This window comes from Phacochoerus africanus, chromosome 6 (genome assembly GCF_016906955.1).
Source record: "Phacochoerus africanus isolate WHEZ1 chromosome 6, ROS_Pafr_v1, whole genome shotgun sequence".
Taxonomy (NCBI): domain Eukaryota; kingdom Metazoa; phylum Chordata; class Mammalia; order Artiodactyla; family Suidae; genus Phacochoerus; species Phacochoerus africanus.
The window spans coordinates 76,144,855-76,171,274 of record NC_062549.1 but is presented as its reverse complement, the minus strand read 5'-3'; the positions used below and the strand labels follow the sequence as shown (position 1 = coordinate 76,171,274).

General features: G+C 49.1%; 1 protein-coding gene across 4 annotated transcripts in view; it reads left to right on the top strand.

Annotated features, from left to right (window-relative positions):
- The first annotated feature begins 8,909 nt into the window (after window positions 1-8,909).
- LYN (LYN proto-oncogene, Src family tyrosine kinase) overlaps window positions 8,910-26,420 on the top strand; it is a 107,509-nt gene continuing 89,998 nt past the window's right edge. For 2 of the 4 annotated variants that reach the window (XM_047783904.1, XM_047783903.1), the window contains exon 1: window positions 8,910-9,006. The gene's annotated coding sequence lies outside the window, so the exon portion shown is untranslated. Of the gene's footprint in view, window positions 9,007-9,360; window positions 9,380-26,420 lie in introns of those variants that run through there. The other 2 variants (XM_047783906.1, XM_047783905.1) reach the window with 1 other exon arrangement.

Genomic DNA, 26,420 nt, shown 5'->3' with positions numbered 1-26,420 from the left:
AATTATGAACTGTTTAACTTCATTTCATAATTGTATTTGTCTAAATTGTAATTTTTTTACAAAAGTATATTTTTCATGATGACTGTTGTACACCTATAAATGTAATAAAATTCATTAAGAAAAAAATATATTTTCCAAAATTGTATTCTTTAAAATTGTAATTTTTTTTCCTTGAGCTGACTGCAGCCTACTCTATTTGATTTATATCGTTTAATTAGTTCTCAGTCATTTCCTGAGGGCCCCCAGCCCTTTTTTGAGCACTTTTCTCTTCGGGTTGAAACCCAGATGCTGCCAAAGGAATAAGTAGAAATTGACAGTGACCTCTGACGACAGCGTGCAGTCCACCAGAATGTGCCATATTGGAGTTCCCCTCATGGCTCAGCAGAAGTGAAGTGACTAGTACCCATGAGGATGAAGGTTCAGTCCTGGGTCAGTGGGTTAAGGATCTGGTGTTGCCCTGAGCAGTGGTGTAGGTCGCAGATGCCACTTGGATCCTGCATTGCTGTGGCTGTGGCTGTGGCCGGCAGCTGTAGCTCCTATTAGGCCTCTAGCCTGGGAACCTCCATGTGCCGCAGGTGTGGCCCTAAAAAGACCAAAAAAAAAAAAAAATCAGAATGTGCCGATCCATGCACCTCAGCAGTGTTCCAAACTCATGTTCAGATCACAAAATGTCCGTGGTAAAGACTTCAGAAGATGTGGTGTGGGTTTTCCAGTCGTTGTAAGGTGTTCTTTCTTTCTGCTTAACAGAAGCATCTAGCTGGTTTATAAATGTTCATGACAGTGGGTGACAGTTTAAGCTTCTGAATACTCACAATCATCTTAGTACTTCTTTTGTGTTAGATGCCCCTCAAATGATTTTTTTTAAATTAATACAAAAAACCACTTCTAAACAGCCTCAACAAAAATATTGCTTTATTCTGCTCAGTTAATTGCTCCATCTCACAATGAACCATCTTCTTGGGTCAAATGCCCTGAACTGACAATGATAGTCTTTTTTTTTTCTTTCTTTCTTTCTTTCTTTTTTTTTTTTTTTAGGGCCACACCTGTGGCACATGGAGGCTCCCAGACTAGGGATAAAATCAGAGCTACTGCTGCCGGTCTACACCACAGCCACAGCAACGTGGGACCTGAGCTACGTCTGAGACCTACACCATAGCTCACGGCAACGCTGGATCCCAGATCCACTGAGCGAGGCCAGGGATCAAACCTGCATCCTCATGGATCCTAGTCAGGTTTATTACGGCTGAGCCATGACGGGAACTCCTGGAAGTTATTACAGACACCATGCAGACCAACCCCTATTAAAGATGCAGAAACTAGGTTTCATAGTTCATAAATAGTGGAGCTGGGGCCTGAACTGAGGTCTTATTAGAGTTCCCTGGTGACTCAGAGCGTTGGGAATCCCATGTTGTCACTGCTGTGGTGGGGGCTCCATTCCTGGCCTAGGAGCTTCTGCATCCCAAGGGCTTGGGCAAAAAAAAAAAAAAAAACCCAAAAAACAAAAAAACCACCAACTGAGATCTTATCATTTCTATATAATGTTTTTCTATCAAAGAAAGGTAATTTTTATTGCCAGCTGACATCCCAGAGACTTAGGCTTTATTGATGCATAAAAGTAAATCTTTTTTTTGGTTTATCAAATTGATCTGTAATGTCCTGAAAACTTACCATTCATCCACGAAGTTTTCACTGAGCATGTCCCGGATTTGGCACTGCTATAAAGGTGAGTAGGACTCTGTCCTTCATCTGAAGCTGCCCAGGACCTTCCTGGCCCTGCCTGGGGGTGGGACCACGTGCCATGCGCTGGGGACGGACAGATGGCGAGGTTCTGGCTCACTGAGCCTGGTTCTGGCTCAGAAGCCCTGAGCGGACCCCAGCTCCCCACTCACTAGTCATGGGACCAAGATCGAGTCTCTTCATTTTCCTGTGTTCCCTTCTCCTCATTTGTAGAGTGAGGGTCTCGTCGGACGTAAGAGAGAGCAGACAGCATGCGTGTGAGTGGATAACACTGTGAGAATTATCCAGATGGTGCAGAGAAGGGAGTGCCCAGCAGAAACAGACGTCAGCTCAAGGGCTCCCGTAACTTCTTAGGCTGCTAGCACAGAGCATCTGAATGGGGGGCTTAAACCACAGAGCTATTGTCCGAGATCACGGTGTTGTCAGGGCTGTTCCTCTCGAGGCAGTGAGGAGAGGCTGCTGTCTGCCTCTCCCAGAGCTTCTGGAGGTTTCCGGCAATAACTGACACTCCTTGGCTGGTAGCCACATCACTCTGAACTCCACCTGGTCTTCCCACACCTTCGCCCACGGTGCAGGAGCGTGTCTGTGTCTACACTCTCCTCTCCTGCATGGACAGAGTCATATGGAATTGGGGCCACCCTACAACCTCTCTTGACTGGATAACCTGCAAAGCCCCTGCTTCCAAATAAGGCTGCGACCACAGGTCCTGGAGATCTGGACATCAGTGTCTTTGCCGAATGTAGTTCCCCCATAAGGATGACCCACTGTGGGTCTTTGCCACCAACCGCGGCTGGACATGCCCTCTCTGGGCTCCCCCACATCACACACTGCCTCTGCATTTAGCAATTCACAAGCACTGTGCTTGGAACTTAGGATCACAGCCACCAACAAAAACCGAGCCGGGGAGGCGGCCTGGACCCTCCTCCTTCTGTTCACCTTGGGAGCAGGTGCACCACGTAGGTAAAACACATTAGCATAAAGGCGTAAAGGGACCAGTGTCAGCAGAACTAGAGGTGACTTTGCATGGGATTTTAAGGGAGGAAGACAGGAGTTGACTCTAAAGATAGCTTCTTTGAGGAGGTGACCCTTGAACTGGGCCTTGAAGGGTGGCTAAGAGTTGGCCACGGGAAGGAGGTGACCCTTGAACTGGGCCTTAAAGGGTGGCTAAGAGTTGGCCATGGGAAGATGGAGGGAAAGTGGCCATGTGAACACAGGATGTAGGGTATCTGCGGTGTGGCCTAAGCCACACCGAAATAGCTCTGTGCCCTGCATCCTCAAAGCATTCCTCAGGTTTTTGTTCCTCCTCCCCCACCTCAGGCCATCACTACTTTATCCAGAGATTAGGAAAACCAGTCACTTGGCTTCACAGTCCTTGTGTGAGCCACATGGGACTTACTTTATAGCCGAGCAAAGGGTCAAATTCAGTACAGCTTATGCAGTAATCACAGAAGAACCTCCTCTGCCATCCTTGGGTCATGGAAAGGAACAATTCAGGTTCAAAATCATATTTGTTCTCTCCAAGTTCTCCCCCTGGCTGGTGGGGTCAATGAATTCTCACTTTACTGATGTAACTTCTTCCCGCCTCCAACTTTGAATCCTACCTACAGTCAGATCTGAGGAATCCCTAAGGAAAAAGCCAAAAAGCTCATAGGACCCCTGTATTTTTAGGATCAAGGTATTCTCAGAGCTTAACAATCACTAATCAAAATAAACAGGGCTTCCGAGGAACGGACACACATAAACTATTTAGATGGACAAAAAGACACACCCAGAGTCTGAGAAAACTGTGAGTCTGCCCTGCAAGGAACCTACCCTTAGACGGTGGTTGAGGTCTTCCTGAGCGACCTGGGGGGATACTCTGCATTTCCTGGGCTTTTCTGGAAGGGGGTTAAGGAGGATGGTTACAATGAGGCCACACAGCTCTCTCCTAACACCTGAGCTGAGCACAAGCAACTGGCTTGTTGGTGCCACGTGCTCTCTGATGACAAGCCAGTGGGTCTCAGATTAAAACCCCCTACCCTCTCTCCACAGGCAGATGGAATCCAGAGCAGCCCATGACACACTTCCCGCCTTACAGGGAAGGTGGCCCCAGGGTGTCGCAGAAGTGGTGCTAAGTAAACCATGCCAGCGGTCTGGCTCTGCAGAGACCTGAGGGATTCAGCCGCTGCCTCCTACCAGGGCAAACAAAAGAGGCTGAATTCATTTGAGGCTGAATACATTCGAAGGCCATGTAGACCGAGAAACACCCAAGACGGCCACCAAACTAAATACCCAACTCTGTACAGAAAAATGATACGACGCTGGCCGATGTGGATAAAGACCATTCAGAATATAAGATAGGAGTTCCCTTTGTGGCTCAGCAGTAATGAACCCAACTAGTGTCCATGAGGATGTGGGTTCAATCCCTGGTCTCACTCAGTGGGTGAAGGATCTGGCGTTGCCGACAGCTGTGGTGTAGGTCAAAGACGCTGCTTGGATCCCAAGTTGCCGTGGCTGCGGTGTAGGCCAGCAGCTGCAGCTCTGATTCGACCTCTAGCTTGGGAACCTCCATATGCCCTAAAAAGCCCTCCCCCCCTAAAAAAAAAAGACTATAGAGTAGTCGTCAACGTTACACACACATCCTCATCTGCAGGTCTTCCACCAACATCGGTGTTTCTGGAATTAAGTTCAGCGTGCTGTCTTGCTTCTGGTTACAGGAGACAAGGGCTGACTGCTGGGTCGGTGGGTGAATGAGGGGGTGACACCCTCAGCCAGACACCCAGGTTGCTGGCAGTTCAGCGTGAAGGGTCGTGGTGGAGAAATCTGTCAGCACAGAGTGACGTGAAGCCCTGGGAAGGAGGCTGGGTTTGTTTCACGCCGGGAAAGCTGTGCAGACGTCCACGTGCAGCCCTTCCACGCTCAGGATTTTAACTGCTTGGCTGTCACATCCGCCGCAGAGGCCAAGGCAGCAGCCTGGTTCCAGGACCCCCGCCAGCTCTGAGCAGCAGGGAGGCTCTCCAGCCTCAGGAGCTGCTGCCTTTCCTCCACAGCAGCTGGGCCCAAGCCCATCTCTCTGCACACCTGTCATTCACGTCCATGAAGGGGACACTCACACTGGAGCCCATCCTGGAGCCCCAGTGTCGGGGACTGGGGTCAACTGGAGACCCCAGACCAAGGCCACCAGCAATACATTTCCAAGTAACAGCTACTAATACTTGATAGACACTTGGAGAAATTCTGCTTTGGGGTAATTTATGCATAAACGATATTTCATGGAAAAAATTTTTTGTAGCCTGGGAGAGCTTTTAGGATTATTCCTTTTTATTTATTCCCTGGTATCTATAACCATTTGTGCTGCAGTCACCTATTTTTGCTGGTAACCTCCCGCACATGTACAAGTGATTTGCTTGAACATGGAGGGGGTCCCAGTTGGGGTGGGGAGGTGTTCCTGAACCCCTGGAAGAGGAGATGACGAGGGGGATGGGCTGACCTGAGAATGTGGGCAGAGATGACCCATCTCAGCTGTAAGTGCCGAGATCAGGCATGTGAAACTGAAGGTCAAGGTGGAGGAGAATCTCCTTGAGGTCAGGCCTTTCATCTTCCTCCCACTGGAGGCTGGGCTGTTCCTACACTCAGTCAGTTCTCATTATTCGCAGAGTCCTGGTCTATGCAGTCACCAAAAACAATGAGTAGGGGCACACTGAACCACTGCTCCCAGGAGGAATACGGGGGCAGGTGGCTTCGAGCCTTTGGCCATCACGCTTTCATCAAATGATAGATAACCTCGTTTTGCGTGTGTTTTGTTTAAAGACACCTTATGTCACGTATACTGTCGACTCACTGCCACTGAACTCATATTCAACAGCGTAGCTCAGGTCCAAAGGCCACTCATCTGACCCGTGTTTCCTCTGTGAGGCACATCTGTTCCAGCGTCCGTGTGCTCAGGGCACCAGACAGCTCTTCAGCGCTGCACACAGGGCCATTCTAAACAGGAAATCACCACCAAAATGCACCAAAATCCAAGAACGTGGCACTAAACCGATCACATAGGACACATTTTTATGGAATAAGAAACGCCTTGCTGAGCTCATTGGGAACAGCTGCACCAGGTGACTCAAAACTTTTGCTGTGCTCACATCCACCATGACTGTGAAAGTGTGCAGGTATATTGATTTGGGGTTGCAAGTACATTTTGTCAAGGAGGAGATTTGCAAACATGGAATCTGAAAAAATGGGGATTGACTATACCCAGCTGATGCCATTTGCACTCGTCCCCCTGTGTCCTCATTCACAGCCTCCCCTCCTTACCTTGTCCTGGGGATCTCTGCTGATTTGCAACCTCATCATTCCACTCAGTGCTCCGTTCTCCGTAGAGGGTACTGTGGAGACAACCCAGACATTCATCGGTGAAGTGATCAATCAACACCAAAGAAGTATTGCGAGCACCTTACTGAAACTTTGAGCACAGCAGTAAGAAAGAGATACATTTAAAAACAATGGCTTCCAAAGGTACTGGTTTACTATTCACCAGTAGTTGAGAAGAGAAGGTTAACGTGTGAAACAAAAGTAAACAATGCTAAATAGAAGCCAATTCTGCTTTAAGGTGCCTGTTGCACACTCTCGGTGCTCTAACTGAACAGAGATGAGCTAAGCCCGTTTGCTCCTATGTGAGGAGTGACATAGTGGAGTTGGGGAGGGGCATTACAGCGGTAAGGGATTTAAAAAAAGGGGGGTTATTATAAATATGTGAAATCTTGTGTGTGAAACTTGAAAACTGTGAAGTACAGTAGTCTTTTTGGGGCCGCAACTGTGGCATATGGAGGTTCCTGGGCTAGGGGTCGAATCGAAGCTGTAGCTGCTGGCCTACACCATAGCCACAGCAATGCAGGATCCTTAACCTACTGAGCGAAGCCAGGGATCGAACTCTTGTCCTCATGGATACTAGTCGGGTTCCCTACTGCTGAGCCACAACAGGAACTCCTAAAGAATCTTTCATTCAATAATTTTTTTTTTCTTTTTAGGGGCGGACCCATGGCTTATGGAGTTTCCTAGGCTACAGGTCCAATCAGAACTGCAGCTGCCAGTCTACACCACAGCCACAGCAACACCAGATCTGAGCTGTGTCTGTGACCTACACCACAGCTCACGGCAACGCCGGATCCTTCACCCACTGAGCGAGGCCAGGGATTGAATCTGCAACCTCATGGTTCCTGGTCGGACTCATTTCCGCTGCGCCATGACAGGTGCTTCCAAAAGAAATTTTTTAATTAATCAGTAAAAATACTAATGGGGATCTCTTTGGACAGCTTTATTTTTATCATACGCACAGAAAAAAAACTGGTGGAGCTTGGTGCAAGCCCAGCTCTGTCTAGTGATGTTTTGTTTCTCACTCCAAGAGCCACTTTAGCAAAAAAATTCTGAGGAGACCTTCTCGGTGGATTAGCCAACACCAAACCTTCTGTGTCCCTGTCTTTATTTGCCAGATGCCTTCAGCCAGGACCCCAAGGACTCATTGGTAAGAGTAGATATTTTAAATTAGGGCCCAGATATTTGAGAGGTCATTCTGAGGAAAAGTCCTGGAAGTAGGTCCTCAGGTAGTGACTTACTCCACAGGGTCTGTGACAGATTTCACTCCCTTGCTGGACACATTCCAGCAGGTAACCCAACCCCTCCTCTTCGGCGGGAAACGAACAACTACATACCAGTGACCATAATAGGAACAAACCTACCCTGTTGTTGTTAAGGCAGTAGTTTGCAAACCTTTGTCCCCTATTACCAGTAATACATGACTAGCTGCTTTATGGATTATGTTACAAGGTGGCACACTTGACCGCAGCCTCAAGTGGGGCCAGCCTCTTAGGAACATTGTTAATAAAAAGTCATCAGTCTGCTGTAAATCAACCATAATTGAAAAAATCATTGAAAAAATAAAAATCATTTAAAAAAGTCATTAAGTCTGATAGGCTGGGATCCAATAGGCTCTATGCAGGTGTTTGCTTTTTTTTTTTTTTTGGCCATGCCTGAAGCATGCAGAAGTTCCCAGGCCAGGGATCCAACCCCCGCCACAGCAGGGACAACATGGATCCTTAACCTGCTGAGCCACCAGGGAACCCCAAGTGTTTGCTCTTATTAATACAAAGTCCAAATGTCCTACAGAGGACTGTTCATTTCCATGTAAATTTTACAATGGCGGCAATGCTGGGATCCCAGTACGTGGAATCTTGCTTAGAACAAGTGGGCATCCACGCGTCTGAGACTGATGTTCTGTCTTAAGTTTGTAAGTGACATATACGGAGCTGGACCACGAGCTTGAAGATAAAGTCATTCTTTCAGCAAACACTGGTCAGGAATCTGTTGTGATCCAGGCGGGGATGCAGAGATGGCAGGAAGAATGCAGAGACCATCCCCGTGTGCCTGGCAGTGTGCAATCCCTTTACAGACGGTGATTCATCCATTCTCCCGGTAGCCCTGCCTCCATTTTTTCCCAGTGGAAACTGACGTTTGGGGGAACCGAGTAACTGCCAGGTCTTTTAACCCCTACCCCCATCAATACCCTGAAGGCCCTCGCAGTACATACTTAAGGAGCTCATCCATTGCTTAAGAACTCAAGCAGACCATCAGCTTGGCACGTCTCATGATCTCTCTAGAGAACTCCAAATGTTGGGGGGACCCGAGGGCGCCCCTCTGCTGCCAGAGCCCCCACCCCACCGCGCTTCCTAACACTCTAGGGGGTAGCTTGGAAGGGAAGGAAAGGAGGCGCGAGAGGTTTCGTCGCCGTGCCCGGACGCCAGGCGCCAGGGGATCTCCTTTAAGATCCTTCTGTCTGTCTCCGCAGGAGAATGTCTGCCCGAGGCGGCTCCACGCTCCCAAGCTGCGCGCCGGGACGCGGGTTTCTCTGCCTTCAAAGCTCCGCGCGACAGCCACACCGAAGCCCCAAACCTTGGGCAGGGGCCAAACGGTCACTTCCCCGCCCTCCAGGCGCGGTATGCAAATCCGAGCACCAGGAAGTAGCTGGGACCTCCCGGCCGGGCTCGGCGACGGCCAGTTCCTCCGCCGCCGCTCCGGGCCTCCGCCGCCGCTCGCTCCTGGCCGTGGCGCCTCCGGGCCGGACGCGCTCAGCCTCCAGCCCGCGGCAGGCGGGGCGGCCGCGCCACCCCGGGCCCCGAGCCCGCACTCTGAGCCGCACGCCTCCGCTCCCGCCCCGCCGGGCCGCCCCGTCGCGCCCCCAGCTCTGACCGCGGCCACCGTGGAGCGCCGCCGCCGCCGCCCCGCGACTTGCACCCGGAGCTGGTGAGTCCCAGGCGCGAGGCGGAGGGAGGGTGGGCGCGGGCCGGGGGAGCGGGGGAGGGCGCGCGGCCGGACGCGGAGGCCACCCAGGTGCCTTCCGCTGGCGGGGCACCCAGGATCGAGGCCGCTGGCGCAGGCGGCTCCGCAGGTGTCTCCTCCGCCCCGGGCTCAGGGGCGTGGCGTGGGGTGCGGGCTGGCGCACCGCGGGTCCCTCCGGCGCCGCCCCGGGGGCCGGATGCTGTCCCCGCTCGGGCCGCTCCCGGCGAGCGGCGGGGGAGCCCCCCTCTCCGCACCAGGCGGGCGCGCGGCGGGGATCCCAGGGGGAAGTCCTCGCAGGCACAGTCTGCTGTCCCCTCACATTCTCGGGTCCTCCGAGGTGAGCGATGCGACTCGGTCCGGGCCCTCTCCCAGGCCCGCGGGCGGCTGGCTCCCCGGTGCCTGGGCCTGAGCGTGACCTCCTGGGGCTGCGGGGGAGGCGGTGCACACCCTCCCGCTGAGCCCGGCGCCTCCCGGCCAGCGGAGCCGCAGTCCCCAGCCTCTGGAGGCCGAGAGGAAGCGAGAGTTATTTTAAGAATTCAGGGGTTGCCTTTCCTTCGCCTTGGGGGAGGGGTGCGCGCGGCAGTTCCCTCTTTCCTGTGTTATCTAGGCTGCCTGCGGTGTCTTCGCGATACTGAGCGTTTGTCATATTCCATTTAATAGCCGGCGTGGTCGCGGGTGTGTGTGTGTGTGTGTGTGTGTGGTCGTCTGTCTGTCTTAATTACCCAAATCCACCCAACTTCTTTGCCATCACATAAACTCGAGTGGAATAAGGGCTTCATAGTTTGCTAGCTACCTGTGAACTTGGGCCTGTTATTGAAATTCTCGGCTTGGATTTTCTCATCTTTAGGAGAACATAGCCACCTTCTGCGCTATTTATTGCAGGTAAAGTCCCCAGGTATTCCATAGACGGTGCCGTTATTATTGCAAATAATTGTGTCCGTGAAAACGAGGTTCCCTGGTTCTTGGCAGATTGGTCGTTTTAAACCTAAGGCTGCTGGTCCCATTTAGCCCCACCTGACCTTACTAGTAAATCTGCATAATAAATCCACCAGAGATTTGCTGACCCAGGGCAGGGCCCAGGAGTCTGACTCACCCCAAGACCGAGCCAATGAGGATGTCTGACTTACTTGTAATGTCTTGGCTACCCCAGAGGGCGCCCAGGCAGAGGTTCCTGAGGGCCAGGGCATTCTCTCCCCACAGCGGAGTGGAGGGGAATAGGCACTGAAGTCCTCAGAGCCCTCCTGGATAAGGGGAGCTCTGCTGGGAAAAAGTGGGACCCACGTAGTTCCTGGTTCTCATTTGGAAGTAAGGACGTCAGCGCTTTGAGACTTGAAGAAATGTGTCTTGATCACAAGAGGTTTTTGGTGCCTGAGTGTTTTTGGATGCAGAGTTGGGTAACCCTCTTCCCAAGTGAAGGATAGAGGGAAGCGGATGTAAAGGAAGAGAAAACGGAGCCAGGAAACCCGAGTCTGAGTCTCTTTCACCATTTACCGAAGCTGTGATTTGAGATAAATTACTCGGGCCATTTATTTTGCCACCATTTCCTTCACAGCAGTAACTAGAGTCATAGTATGATTTGCCCATGTCTGTATAGCTTGTATGTCACTACAGTGAACTCTCAGTGAAAACAGCTCTGTCTGGCTTGTCCAAAACACAAGCCCTGGTGCCTGTCACGAGGTCTAGATGGCTTGGAAGAAGGAATGAAGCTCTGCTCTGAGCCTGGCCCTGTGCGAGGCCGAGGAACACGGCTGGCCCCTGAGACATCAGCAGCCTGCTGGCCCTCTCCATCCCAGATTCTGAAATGGGATTGGAAAGACTTCTTTGACCCTCCAGTTATCCCAGTGTCAGCGTTCTCCTTGGGCATCTCCACTCAGGACTGGTAACTGTGCTGTATCAGTGGGAAAGAAACCTTCATGTGGGGCACCAGGTACAGCCGCAAAGCCTACATCTGCGAAGCCCAAGATGGAGCCAGACTTTATCTTACAGTCATTGGTGTTGGAAAGGTTTGTGGAGAACATATAATACCTGTGCCCCACCCTGGCCCATGACATACTCTTAGCAGAAAAGTGGTTGAGCAGTGTTGTGATTCAATGACTTTCACAGCCTTTTAGTTCCATCATATTTGTACTCAAAAAGGAATCACTGAAACATGAGATGCCTGTTGGCTCCTATGAATATATGGGGTTGTAATGGACAAAGTTAAACTGTATTATCCACACACAAGCCCATATTTAAATTTAAAATCTGTATAAATAGGAAGAGGTGCATGTCCCCGGCAGGGTCCATGGATATGGCCCACTCAGAGTGCTGACCTCAGTGACCTCTGTGTCCTCAGGCATGGATAGTGTTGACATGGAAAGGTCATCACAGCCATTAGGTGGGACATTGATCAGTGACACACTGATGGCAGAGACTGCCTCAGCCCTTTTTCTTGGGCTCTTTCTGGCAGTGATGGTGTTGATACCCAGCTGCTTATGCAAAGCTCTGAAGCCTTCTGAAAGCTGCTTTCATTTGACCTTCTCATGACCACCGCCCCCCCCACCCCAGGGTAGGCAGGGAAAGATACAAAAAAAAAAGTTTTTGGCATGTCCAAGGTCACAGGTTAAATGGCATCATTGGGCAGAATAGATATCTTGTCTGGTTCTAACTTTGGTCTTTCCCACTTCTCTGCCTTTGGACCTGTAGGCAATACTCAATTGCCTACAAGTAAAGCTCCTAAGTTATTCAGTAAACATTTTTAAGACAGAGAATCACAAGGTAGTTTCCTTCCATCTTCCATCCCTTGGAAGTTGTCTGCCCTAAGTGGCTGACTGTCAGGGCAAATGAGCAGGTGCAACGTCAAGCAGGGTATTTGGGCTGGATTCGGGGGACCTGGGTTCCTGGGCCTCTCAGCTCAGCTTCCTGCTCAGGAAGGGAGGAGCTCTGATAACTGCCAAGGTGACACCTGTCCCGGCCGCTGTCAGAGCAGCTCTACTGACTGCCTGGGGTTGCTATTGCTTAGTGTAGAAGGGCCCAAGTGGTACCCTGCAAAGGGGTTCCCTCTAGCCTCTTTGTAAACCCTACGAACCTCTGTGTGCAGTTGTTACAACAGTGAGAGGTGTCATTCAAGGGGAAAAATATAAAGGAAGGGGACAGGGTCTGTGCATGCACATGAAAACATGCGACTCCTTTCCTGGCTACCTGCTGTGAGCAAGGGTCACTCTCCTGCACTGGATAGACCTCGCCTCCCATCCTTTAAGACTGGTCATAGGAGATGGACAGGGAAGCAGAAGTTGGTCAGAAGTACTGAAAGATTTCTTACAGCTGCCTGGTTTCCTGCTACTTAAATTGTGAAACGTTGAGTTCACTCTCTCATCATTTATAACATTTATTTTGAGTAAGTTCCCATTTGGGGGAGAAGCCCAAGTGTAGAAAATAGTATGGAAATCTGCCAGTGGGGGGATGGGAATTTTGGGAACAGGCCAGTTTAAAGACTCAGACTCTTCTTTTAGATTATCCTTGGCTTCACTTTAGCTGGAAGGGCTGTCTCATCATTTAGCAAAGCAAGTTTAAGTAATTACTTGGGATGCTGTGTTTCAAAGGCTCATCCATGCTGGCAAGTTGCCTGGGCCTGTAATAGCCTTGGTTCTTCCTTCTTGAGCTTTTTCTTCAACTTTGTTCTGAACTTCATTTTCCCTTTCTTCTTTTTTTTTTTTTTTTTCCTTTTTAAGGCTGCACCCGAGGCATATGGAGGTTCCCGGGCTAGGGGGCGAATTGGAGCTACAGCTGTCGGCCTACACCACAGCCACAGCAACGCCGGATCCAAGCCTTGTCTGTGACCTACACCACAGCTCATGGTTATGCCGGATCCTTAACCCACTGATCGAGGCCAGGGATCGAACCTGCATCCTCGTGGACATTAGTTGGATTCGCTTCTGCTGAACCACGACGGGAACTCCCCATTTTCCTTTAGTACTGATTACGCATCAGCGTTCCTTATTTGCTGCCAAGCTATTTCGTGAAAATTATATTTGGAATCAGGACATAGTTTTCATTGGTATACAACTCTTCCAAAGTGTTGGTTATTTAACTGTGCCTTATTAACCCCAAACGTATTGCCAGTCTCTCTCCTCTAACTTCTCTCTTTAACGCTTCCCCCACTAGCCCACAGAGCCTTCAAGCCATGAATTGATGGGGGTTAACTATTAATGGTTCATCTCAGCATAACTTTGTTCATTCTTCATGATGCTAAGATGTATAAATGGTGCTCCGTAAAACTTCGCACATGGGGATGGATTAACAGATCCTGACTGAGTGGGTGTTTTTCAATGCTGTAGGCTCTGCTTTTGTTGAGTTTTAGGACACAGGGAAGACGTCCCTTAGGAGGCTCAGAGGGTCTTTAAGTGCGTCTCGCTTCCTTCTTCCAGTTTACACTTCTGACAGAGTCAGATATCAGATATTGCAGGGCCTGTCCACACTCCACCTTCCTGTGAGCATCTACCTTCACTCTCTTGATGGATCCCAAGTCCTGTTTGGAAGCTCCTTGTCTGCTCCTCCCCAGTTCTCCATCCTCTCTGTCTTGGTCCAGCATCCCGGCTCGGGGAGGAGGAGGGAGGGGTAACATCACTCTCTTGAGGGATCCCAAGTCATGTTGGTTGCAAGTTGGTGGAAGCTCCTTGTCAGCTCCCCGAAGTTCTCCATCCTCCTCTCTGTCTTGGTCCAGCATCCGGGGGGTTGGGGGGGGGGCACAGGGCTCTAGTGATTTTTCAATGCTGCTGAGACAACACGGTGAGATGGGAGAGATGTGTCTAGATTTGTTTCACTTCCAGCCAGAGGCATGATGTCTCCTGGGTGTTTGGGCTTCTCCTGGGTGCTTCCGCTCTTCCAGTAAATGTTAGCCCCACAGGCGAGAGGGCGGAGGGGAAGCTGGTCTCAGAGGGCCCGTCTGGAGAGGGAGGCCCACTTCTGCTTTCCACGGGGAAGCTGTGTCACGGAGAGCAGAGCTGTGGCAGGAGGCCTGCGGGAGGAGGAGGCTGGCGAGGAAGTGACGCTTCCTCCTGCTGCCAAGGCCCCAGGTCCGTCATTTGCCTGCAGCCCCACCTTCCTCACCACCCAGCACTGCTTTTTCCTCGTTTCGTTCTAGCACCTTCTGCTCTGTTTTCATGTCCTGGTCGGAGTGGAGGGAGGGCCCTCTCGGCAGAGCCATGGCAGCCATGCTTGATTTTTCAGCCACAGGAACATGGATGTGTTGAAATTTTCCAACATGGAAACTGTTCCAAAAATCTGAGGAGATGTTTGGAAATCTTTTAATGTTTGGGCATTATAATAATTTCTTAATCCTAACTACAATGCTTTTTATTAATTTACTTTAATCCCCTCTTCTTGACTTTTTTTTTTTTTTTCTGGCCTCGCCCATGGCATATGGAGATTCCCAGGCCAGAGTTCGAACCCATGCCACAAACAGTGGCCTGACCCACAGCAGTGACAATGCCAGCTCTTCAACTGCTGGGCCACCAGGGAGCTCCAATGCTATTTTTAAAATTCCTTAAGCCATAGCCCCTTGTTAAATTTTTGGGATAGAGCAGTGACTTTTAAACTTCTTTGACTTTGATCCATTTCGAGAAACATCGTATTTTAGTTTGTGTCTGAACGCACATCCACCTGTATGCAAAAAAAAAAAAAAGGAAAAGAAAAGCAAAATTTGGTGAAAGAGCCCCTTCTCCCCGTTTGTTGGTGGAGTGTGACTGGCGTAGTTCTCTGAAGCCAGCTTGGTGAGACGGGGCAGAGTTTAAAGTGCCCAAAAGAGGGTCCAGCAGCTCCACAAGCTCCAGTCCCATAAGGAGGTTTATGTACAAACACACATTGAAGATACATCCGTACAATGAACGGTGTATCTCTCCAATCTCTTTAAAAGTAGAATGAAATTACCCTAATATGAAAGTTGCTTTCAAAAAGCCGACCCCACGGGAAAGGTAAGATACAGTACCATTTCTGAAGTAACATATTCATAGGTGACACATCATTCTAAGCTATAGGCATAGCAAGCATTTTTTTTATACCAGAGTTTTCAATACGATTATTTCTGAGTGATGAGTAAATGCTGGGTTTTGTTTTGTTTTGTTTTTCCCCTTTTTTTCTCTTGTACATCTTTATTTTGCTACAAAGAGCATGACTCACCTGGTTTTAGAGCAGCAGGGTGGTGGCAGTGACATGTAATAAGGCGGTGGGACTGCAGAGGGAGGGTGGAGCCATCGGGAAACTTGGCAAAGGGGCCCTTCTGACCGTCGTCGGGGTGTCACTGCAGGCAGGCCTGGCCCTGGAGGAGCTAATGCACTGCAAATGTTGTTAGCAGAGGTAACCATTTCTTAAAGCAGCGTCCGCTTCTTATACTTATATTCAGTTCTGAGTTTCTCGAGAACCTACTGTGAGTCACACCCAGCACGGGAGAAGCCACCCAGGCAAGAGGGAGCCGCGGGGGGAGAAATGACCGATTTACCGGCATCGCTGATAAAGTGATGAGGCTGCGATGAAGCTGGATGCGCAGGCGCAGAAGAGCTGTGTCCAGGGGACCGCGAGTTGGAATTCATTGTGTAGACGGAGGTGAATCCTTAGAGCCTTGTTGTGGGAAACCACTTTTTACCCCAGCACAAGCAGCCCCTTGCCTAGACTCTTCCATGATGAAATATTTATGATGTTGTGAAAAAAATGAGGAGATACGGAGACTCTCGTGGATTCATTGGCTGCCCTGAATTGGTGGATGATTAACCCAGGCAGGGATGGGAACTTCCACAGAGAATAATTTGGGGCTAGACGGTAGCATTTATTTCTGTTTTACGTGACATCAGACTACATCATGTGTAGTCACTAATGAGTAGATTTTGATAATTGCCCTGGATGGTCATGAGCTTGCCTAGACATCTGATTTTTTTTTGTTGTTTTTTCTTTTTTGGCTTCCCAAGGGCATATGAGATTACCAGGCCAGGGGTCAGATCTGGGCCACAGTTGTGACCTGGGCTACAGTTGTGACTTACACTGCAGCTGCGGCAACACTGGATCCTTTAACCTGCTGTGTTGGCCCTGGGAGGCCTGGGGCTGGAACCTGCATCCTGATGCTACAGAGGCACCCAGATCCCCTTGGGCCACATCGGGAACTCCTATCTGAATCTTCTTGGTGAGGCAACACTGCTGAAGAAATAAGCAGATTGGAGTTGAGGTCTAGGTCTGTGGGGTTATCAGTATTTGCTTTTTTTTGCTTTTTAGGGTCGCACCTGTGGCATATGGAGGTTTCCAGGCTAGGGGTCGAATCGGAGCTGTAGCTGCTGGCTTACACCACAGCCCCAGCAACTCGGGATCCTTAACCCACTGAGCAAGGCCAGGGATCAAACCCGAGTCCTTACGGATACTGGTTGGGTTTGTTACTGCTGAGCCACTACGGGAACGCCAGTATTTGCTGTTTGATTTCGGTGGAGACTGTTAAGCAGCAGTAGCCTGGCGTTGTCCTTGTTCTCAGCACAGACGAATGAGTGTAGCAAAAGCGCCCTAACGAAGAGTGGCAACATCTGGACAGAATGGTATCATTTGATGATTACATGCAGAGGGCCCTTCATCATGAGACGTGGCATATGGATTATACACTGTATCCAGTCTGATGAGGGCTTATTAATTTTAACCTTGAGGGAGGTGGAAGATGGGGCTGGGGGATGCTCTTGCAAGTCAGGCCTGAGCTCTAGTCTGGCTCCAGCCCCTGGGCACCTGGGCAGATCACCAGATCACGCCCTTCTTTCCGTTTCCTCTTGTCTGAATCAAGGTAATAGTACCGTTCCCGCTTCTCAAGTGTGCGCTGGTAGTTAGCAGAGCTACTTTGTAATCTTTGACACTGTTTGGGGTACACAAGAGGTGTGTAATATAAGGGAGCTCTTGTTACTCCTAGTAAAAGCGAATAAGCTTATCAGTGGCCGAGGAAAGTTCAGTGTCTGGTGGGGAGTGAGTCATGAAAGGGCCCTCTCAGGACTGCCCTGGGCTGGAGGCTCTGGTGTTGGGCATTTGAACATCTCATCTGCCCGGGAGGTACCAGGAGTTGCCAGAGGCTACAGGGGTGAGCAGAATGGTCTCTGCACTGTAAGACGCCCTAAGGAGTGGGACATGGGGACCTAAATGTGGTTTGTTTGGTTTTTTTTACATTTAAATGATTTTTATTTTTTCCATTATAGTTGGTTTACACTGTTCTGTCAATTTCCTACTGTACAGCAAAGTGACCCAGTCACACATATCTCTATACATTCTTTTTCTCACATTATCCTCCATTGCGCTCTATCACAAGTGATTAGATATAGTTCTCAGTGCCATATAGCAGGATCTCATTGCTTATCTGTTCCAAAGGCAATAGTTTGCTTTTTTTTTTTTTTTTTTTTTAAATAAATGTGGTTTTCAGAGTCGGATCAGTGCTGGCCTAGTCGTGTGTACAGAGTGCTCTGCAAACAGAAGGACAGGGCTCCCAGTGACAGTGAGGGCGCCATGCTTGAGCTGGGTCTGGTCTGGGAGAAGGAATTCACCAGTTGGAGGCCTTAAGGGAGCATCCTTAAATAAGGAGAGACTTTGTAATCTGGGGAGTGACAGGCACATGTGGTGGCGGGCACTGTCCTTGGCTTCAGAGGAATTTCTCATATAGAGTTTATGGCCATCAGTACAATCAAGCATGCATTGTAAGAGTTGGTTTTTGTCTCCCTGGACCACATTGACTGTTCCAGTGGTTTCAAACTTAACAGATGCCAAAGGTGTTTCAAAAAAGAAAGTTTGACAAGGTAAATGTTGTAACTGCTCTCTATATTTTACTTTATGGTTTGCATTTATTTTTAAAGTTTTAAATAAATTAAGATAACCACTAAATGAGGATTTAATGATCATTTCCGTAAATTCTTTTACCAGCGCGTAACCTTTCAATATTTTAGTAGAAATAACATTTCTGAACATTTTGGCGAATGACTCAAACGGTACCTTACGGCTGTAGTTATGTCTTTAATAAGGCAGCACTAGGTAGCCCAGGTTAACAAATGACTTGTCGCCTCTGGTGTCACGTGTCAACCGCCTGGCTCTCGACACCATGTTGCCTTGGTATCCAACACAGGAATCGCAGACTCTGCGAGAAGGAGAATGGTGGTGGTGAGTTTCACGGGTGGGCCTTACCAGGCCGTCATGTCCCTTTGAACACTGGGTCTCAAAAGTTAGCGTCTGACAGAAAACAAACGTATGGTTACCAAAGGGGGGTGGGGAGAGGAACAGCAGATTATTGAGATGAACAGATATACACTGCTATATAAAACATAGATAAAGAACAAGGACCTACTGTATAATACAGGGAACTGCATTCAATATCTTATAATAACCTCTAATAGACAGGAAGCTGAAAAAGAATACCTATATAGATATATAACTGAATCGCTTCGCTGTGCCCTGGAAATGAATACAACATTGTCAGTCGACTATACTTCAATTAAAAGAAAGGAAATAGAGTTCCCCCTGTGGCACAGTGGGTTAAGAACCTGACTGCAGCAGTTCTGGTCACTGTGGTAATAGAGGTTCGATCCCTGGCCCTGGGCGGTGGGTTAAAGGATCCATAGGTCACATCTGTGGTTTGAATTCAGTCCGTGGCCCAGGCACTTCCATATGCCTTGGGTGCAGCCATAAGAAAAAATTTTTAAAAGAAACAAGGAGTTCCCGTCGTGGCGCAGTGGTTAACGAATCCGACTAGGAACCATGAGGTTGCGGGTTCGATCCCTGGCCTTGCTCAGTGGGTTAACGATCCGGCGTTGCCGTGACTTGTGGTGTAGGTTGCAGATGCGGCTCGGATCCTGCTTTGCTGTGGCTCTGGCGTAGGCCGGCGGCTGCGGCTCCGATTAGACCCCTAGCCTGGGAACCTCCATGTGCCGCTGGAGCGGCCCAAGAAATGGCAAACAGACAAAAAAAACAAAAAAAAACAACAACAAAAAAAACAAAAAAAAAATAAAAGAAACAAAAACACATATAAACATGGTATGTGGTTGCCTCTTCTGTGTTTCTCCTCTGTCACACTGACTGATGTAGCTTTAGTGCTGATAATCAGGCTTCCATAATCACATTATGTTTGTTTGTTTATTTATTTATTTATTGTCTTTTTGTCTTTTCTAAGGGCCGCACCCGAGGCATATGGAGGTTCCCAGGCTAGGGGTCCAATCGGAGCTGTAGCTGCCAGCCTACACCACAGCTCACAGCAACACTAGATCCTTAACCCACTGAGCGAGGCCAGGGATCAAATCTGCAGCCTCATGTTTCCTAGTCGGATTCGTTAACCACCGCACTGTGACAGGAACTCCTCACAGTTTATTTTTTAAGTGTGGATTTGTTGAGTGTTGTGTGTTAGGCAGGGTAGAGGTTTCTTGGAGGAAACATAAAACTTAATAAGCCAGAGGTCCTGTCCTAATGGCTGTTCACACCCCAGAGGCTGACAAATGAACTGGCTGTGGTCAGGGTGGGACAGTCACCTCGCTCAGGAAGCCCCTAGGCATCCGAGTCAGTGCTCAGAAACTGATAAATAGCTCTCTTAAGAAGGCAGGCCGTGTGAGAGCTGGGTAGAGTGCAGGATCCAGAGTTAATCACATCTGGGATCAGATTCCAGGTCTGTGTCTTCCAGGCACAAGCGGCCACCTTTGCTGGCCTGAGAGTCCTCACTCCCCAACCTCAGAGATGGCTTGTGAGGCTTCAGGAGGGAACAGATTTCGAGCTGGCCACAGAGGAAGCACCGAGCCCATGGTGGTCCCTGTTGTTGTACGTATCCAAAGAACGGTGCTTAGGAGAGCCACCAAATGACCAAACAACGACAAAAGCAAACCCCAAAATAACAGATGTTGGTGAGGGTGTGGAGACATTGGAACCCTCCTGCACTGTTGGTGGGCTTGTTAAATAGTGCAGACACTGGGGAAAACGGTATGGCAGTTCCCCCCAAATTAAACACCGAATGACCTGATGATTCAGCAGTTCCACTTCTGGGTGTAACCCCGCCCCCCTACATTGAAAGTAGCAGCATTATTCACAGCAGCCAAGGGTCCATCAGCAGATGAATGCATAAACCAAATGTGGTCTCTAGGCACAGGGGATACCATTCAACCCTAGGAAAGGAAGGGGATCCTGACACGCACAACCTCATGATGAACCTTGGGGACAGTAGGTCAGGAGGAATAAGCCAGTCACAGAAGGACACATATTACATGATTTCACTATGTGAGGTACTTAGAGAAACCAATTCGTAGAGACAGAAAGGAGAATGGTGGTTATTGTTTAATGGGTCTGGAGTTTCTTTTCTTTTCTTTTTTTTTTGTCTTTTTAAGGCCGCACTTGCGGCCTGTGGAGGTTCCCAGACTAGCGGTCCAATTGGAGCTGTAGCTGCCAGCCTCCACCACAGCCACAGCCACGCCAGATCCAAGTCACGTCTGTGACCTACACCACAGCTCACAGCAACGCCGGATCCTTAACCCACTGAGCGAGGCCAGGGATCGAACCCACGTCCTCAAGGATACTACTTGGGTTTGCTACTGCTGAGCCACCATGGGAACTCCAGCGGGTCTGGAATTCAGTGCCACAAGACGAAAAGGGTTCTGGGGATGGACGGTGATGGTGATGAACTTAATCCTACTACCTTGAACACTTAGGGTTAAGATATAAATTTGGTTATGCGTATTTTATTACAATTAAAAGTTATTTTTTAAGAGGTTACTTGAGAAGCAGGAATGTACACAAATAGATGAGGACGGTCTGGAGGCTATTTCATGGAATTTGATGCGTTGCCCTCATTCTGACTGGGGTTTTGTCCACCTGGCTGATGGTGCTCAGTTGTTTGCGGGGGAGGGGACATGGTCTCTAACTCTATTAATCCAGGGCCCCATGGGTGCATGGCTGATAGGATTTTGAGTGGCGGTGCTGTAAGATAATGGGGAATTTTGCAGAGGCAGAGCTTGGGGGTTGGAGAGTCATACTGGAGGAGATTTCTAACCATCAGAGCTGACTGCAGGGGACCTGGCTGGGGTGTGAAGTGGTCCTTCTCCACGGGTTACTGGCTTGTAAGCACAGGCTAAGCGACCTTCTTGCAGGACCTTTCAGAAACGGTGAACTAGATGGCTCTAGGAAGCACTCTCTTTTTTTTTTTTTTTTTTGCTTTCTAGGGCCACACCCATGGCATATGGAGGTTCCCAGACTTGGGGTCAAATTGGAGCTGTAGCCATCAGTCTACACCACAGCCACAGCAACTTGAGATCCGAGCCACGTCTGCAGTCTACACCGCAGCTCACAGCAATGGTGGATCTCTAACCCACTGAGCGAGGCCAGGGATGGAACCTACATCCCCGTGGATACTAGTTGGGTTCTTAACCTGCTGAGCCACAGTGGGAACCCCTAGGAGGCACTTTCTGATTTGATAATTCTGTTATTTCTTACCATGGACCCCTGATTCCAAATTACATAATAGGACAGAATATTTCCAATGGAGGTCTTCCTAAGAGGCTTGAAGAGGAGTTTAGTGTTTTTTTTTTAAAGCTTTTCCAGCGTAGGGTGGTTTTTGCTTTAAAGTGTAATGTTCAGGTAGCAAAATACAAAAAAACCCACAAAGTCCAGCTCAAAGCAAGCCCTCATGCAACCTCTGCCAGATCAAAAAGCAAAACAGAGCTCCCACCTAGCTTTACCTGCCCCCCCGCCACCCCTCCAATACTCTGTCTTCTCCGAGGCATCTACATTCCTGCTCCAAGTTTGAGTTGAGTTTCCCATGTTGGCTTTTTCACAATAAAGTGTAAGAAATTGAAAAGCAGTACAAAGCCATTGGGTTTGTCAGATAAACAGATTTTCAAGCTGTGGATTTGGCTGGCACTGCATCCCGGGCCTGAATGACTGCAGTTCAGTGGCAGAGCCACAGGTCCTTATCCGGTTTTGTCCCCTGGCTATTCAGTTGCTGACATTCTCACACTGTGAGTTCGGTCAGAGCCTTATTTAAATACCTGTTTATTCAGCCATTAGTTAGTAAAATTAGATGGCGCTTGCCATATATAGCTTGTTTTTCTACCCATCTCTGCATAACTAAGTAAATGTATAAATGCAAATTTATCAATGTGGGTGAGATAAGGGTGGTTTCCAGTGACCCACGAGCAATCAAACATCCTGCCGTGTGACACAGCCAGGACGTGCACAGACCTTTGAAGGAACTGACTGGCTTTGTGAATCCAGTTGTGATGTTCTCCATAAAACGGGACACAGTTTTCCTGATGCGAAGGAACACGGTGCCCTGAGGCTTAGGGCTGTTTGCTCTGCTTCTTGTGGTTTTGCCATTTATTTTTGTCGGAGGTGAGAGAGTGCCATAGCTGGACCTGCAGAACGCGCTAACCCTTTACATCCTGCTGCACCTGTTCATCATTCTGAAGACATCCTGGGATGCTCACTGGTCATGAATATGTATCCCCATCCATGCTGTCACATCTGTGAGCTCTCAAGAGCAGAACTGTTCCATCTATGCTCAGAGAGTTAAAGTCTTTTTAAAAGTAGGATGAGTAGAACTTTCTATTTCATGTGAAATCTGAAGAACCCACGTAGGCAGCAGAGTACAGAGGTGCCTGGCGTCCTGGAAAAAAGTCACGGTTGTGGTCCAGAGGTCAAGGCCAGGAATGACCCCACCCAGGGGGGTGGGGGGCTGTGGCTGAGCCCATGGTTTGACTGCCTGCGGTCCCTGCACCAGGTTCATCTTCTTCTGGTCACAGCTTCTCCTTCTTCTTTTTTGGCCACGCCCTCGGCATGCAGAAGTTCCCAGGCACCACAGCAGTGACACCACCACATCCTTAACCCACGGAGCCACCAGGGAACTCCATAGCCACAGTGTCTGAGGCTTTGCGGCTGTGTTTTCACCACTGGATGCGCCGGAGGATTGGAACCAGGAGGAAAGCTGGGGATGGAGGGAGGTCCGGGTAGGCCAGCGGATTGCCTAGAGCGGGCAGTTTCTCAGGGAACAAGTGCATTCCTCAGTTGAGAAGAAACCCAAAAAAGATGGGGAAACAACTTAGCTGGCTTCCCAGAGTTCCTGCTGTGGTACAGTGGGTTAAGGGTTTGGCTTGGATCCCACTCCTGACCCAGGAACGTCTACATGCTGTGGATGCAGCCGAGAAAAACAATGACGACAATAACAACTTAGCTGGCTTCCTTACTTATCTGCTGCAGAAGGTGGGGCGTGCGCTGGTGACAGTCTAACAGCTTTGTGAGACTTGAGGAACAGTTCAAACCAAGAGTCAGGGATCGGGTTCTACTCCACGCTTGGTCACGCATGTGTCTTGGGGCACTGGATGACGTTCCCCAAACTCTTGGTGCCTCATTGTCCTGGTCCCCACGATGGAATAACATCCCACCATTGCAGGATTAAGTGAGGTAACATACCTGAGAGGTTTGGGAAAAATCCAGCTCATGACACACTTGGGGCTGTTGTTTGGGCTTCAGTTTGAGCCCCTCCAGTTTTCCTTGAGTTGAGGGGATCCCTGCCCTGCTCTGGGGCCTGATCCCCCTGGATTTATTTAGTCCTCGGTAAGTGGAGACCTGGTGTACACACCAGATGCAAGTTCATTCTTCTTAAAATGCTCAAATGGCAAAGGAAAGACATTTTCTTCTATTACTAGAGGGTCTTTATGAAGTTCGTAGAAAGCACGAGTTTTATAGGAAAAGAAACGGGGAGAATGAGCACCTCCCCTGGCCTGGTGCAGGGGTTTCCCAGGCCCCTCACCTGGATTTCCAGGCCCGGGGGCCCTGAAACAGCCACAATCTGATTAGCTGGATGGCGGACCAGCCCCTGACCCGGGACCCAAGGCTGTGCAGGTGCCTGGCCACACGCATTCTGGGATCCACCTTGGAGTGATCCTGGCCTGTTTTCTGCTCACAAGGGGACGTGCAGACGTGAGTCCAATGGGAGTTTGGACCCGTGTGACTCTTATCATTTCAGATTCGGGAGAGTAAAAATTTCTCTATTGTATCTTAGAAGGTACTTTCTGCTCCCTAGTAATAAATTACGTGATGCTTGAAGTCTTACTAAATGGTCAAGACTTTGAGATCAGGACCCAGCTTTTTAGATGCCAAGCAGACGCCACTTCACACGTGTGTGTCCGGGGGGCTGGACTGCATAGGGCCCCAGGTTACAACAACAGTTCAGTTGGTCGTTGCCTCTGTCTCACTCTGAAATTGGCCTTTTCTTTCTTTTCTTTTCTGGCCGTCCTGCGGCATGTGGAGTTCCCAGGCCAGGGATCGGATCTTAGCCGAAGTTGCCATGTAGGCCATAGCTGGGGCAGCAGCGGGTCCTTAACCCATTGTGCCAAGCCAGGTATTCAACCTGTGCCTGGGTGCTGCAGACATGACACCACTGCCGGTCCTGTTGGGCCACAGCAGAAACTCATAAATTTGGCCTTTTCTATCTCAGTTTCTCCTCTAGTTTAATGGAACACCTACTACTTAATATGTACTCTGAAATATTTCAAAACCCTTTAGTGATGAGATATTGGATTCTAAACCATAAGAGTCACTTTTTAAGATCAGTAAACGATTTTTTTCCTTTAAAAGAGTAACTGGAGTTCCTATTGTGGCTCATTGGGTTAAGAATCTGACTAGTATCCACGAGGATTCGGGTTTGATCCCTGGCTTCTCTCAATGGGTTAAGAATCCAATGTTGCCAAAGCTGTGGCATAGGTCACAGATGTGGCTTGGATCTGGCATGCTGTGGTGTGGCGTAGGCCAGCAGCTGCAGCTCTGATTCCACCCCTAGCCTGGGAACCTCCATATGCCACAGGTGCAGCCCTAAAAAGTAAAATAAATAAATAAATAAATAAATAAAATAAAAAGAGAAACAAAAGTGTAAGTGAACATAGACTTGATTTTAAGACAACAACTGGGTTTTGAAATGTTTCTGAGTTTTAAAATTTTGTTATATAATTCTGATTTTAACTAGATGTGTAAATTCACCTAACCGCCATCATAATAAGGACTCGGAATCACCCCCAAAACTCCTATGTGCCACCCCCATCCCTAGCAGGCAACTTCTGATCTGTTCTCTGTTGCTCCGGCTTTGCCTTTTTCACAGCATAATTGAAAGAGAATTATATTCTCTGACACCTATTTTACATCATGGCTTCATTGAGATGAATTTCGCACGCCATGTCATTCGCCCATTTAAAGTGTACAATTCATTGGTTGGCTTCACAGGGCTGTACACCCATCGCCGAGGTCCAGACAGAACCTTTTCATCACCCCTCCCCCGATCCTAAGCCCACAGCTGTCTCTTCCCCCTTTCCTCCAAGCCTTGCCCCCCATCCCTCACCCCCCATCCCCCCGCCCTGGGCAACCACCAGTCTGCTTTCTGTGTCTGTAGATCCAGGCCTCTGCTTTTACTGGTATTTCGTACATGGCTTTTGCTATTTCCCAAACTGAACTATTTCCAGTTTTATTGATTAACTTTGCAGAATTTCAAGGTGTCATTATCATCCAATTTTCTAGAAAGCCCAATATTGTGGGGGGGGGGAGACTTTATTGTGTATTTTATCGAGAAGGGTACTCAAGGTAGTTATTTTCTTTAAATCTTCCACTTAAAAAAAGGTCCTGGGAGTTCCTGTTGTGGCTCAGCGGGTTAAGAACCTGATTAGTATCCATGAGGATTCAGGTTCCATCCCTGGCCTCGCTCATTTGGTTAAGGATCCAGCGTTGCCATGAGCTATGGTGTAGGTTGCAGCTGTGGCTCAGATCTGGAGTGGCTGTGGTGTAGGCCGGTGGCTGCAGTTCCAATTCGACTCCTAGCCTGGGAACTTTCATATACTGCGGGTGCAGCTGTAAAAAGAATAAATAAATAAATAAATAAATAAATAAATAAATAAATAAACCGTAACTACAGGGAGTTCCCATCGTGGCTCAGTGGTTAACGAATCCAACTAGGAGCCATGAGGTTGCGGGTTCCATCTCTGGCCTTGCTCAGTGGGTTAAGGATCCGGCATTGCCATGAACTGTGGGGTAGGTCAAAGACGTAGCTTGGATCCCACGTTGCTGTGGCTGTGGTGTAGGCTGGTGGCTACAGCTCCGATTAGACCCCCAGCTTGGGAACCTCCATATGCTGCGGGAGCAGCCTTAGAAAAGGCAAAAAGACAAAAAAAAAAAGTAACTACCAAAAAAAAGGCTTTTTCCATGAGAACGCCAAGGTGATAAAGGTCAGTATTCGGGAACCTGGAAGGGAAGTGATGGGGACGGGATCCTTGGAGGCAGAGCTTTAAATTCTGAGGGCGCCCTGTGGGCATTTTGTCCTGAATGACGGCAGTGCTTTAACTCCAGGTTTACTTTGGGGGAGCAGCCTCTGGGATCCCCAGCCCCCTCAC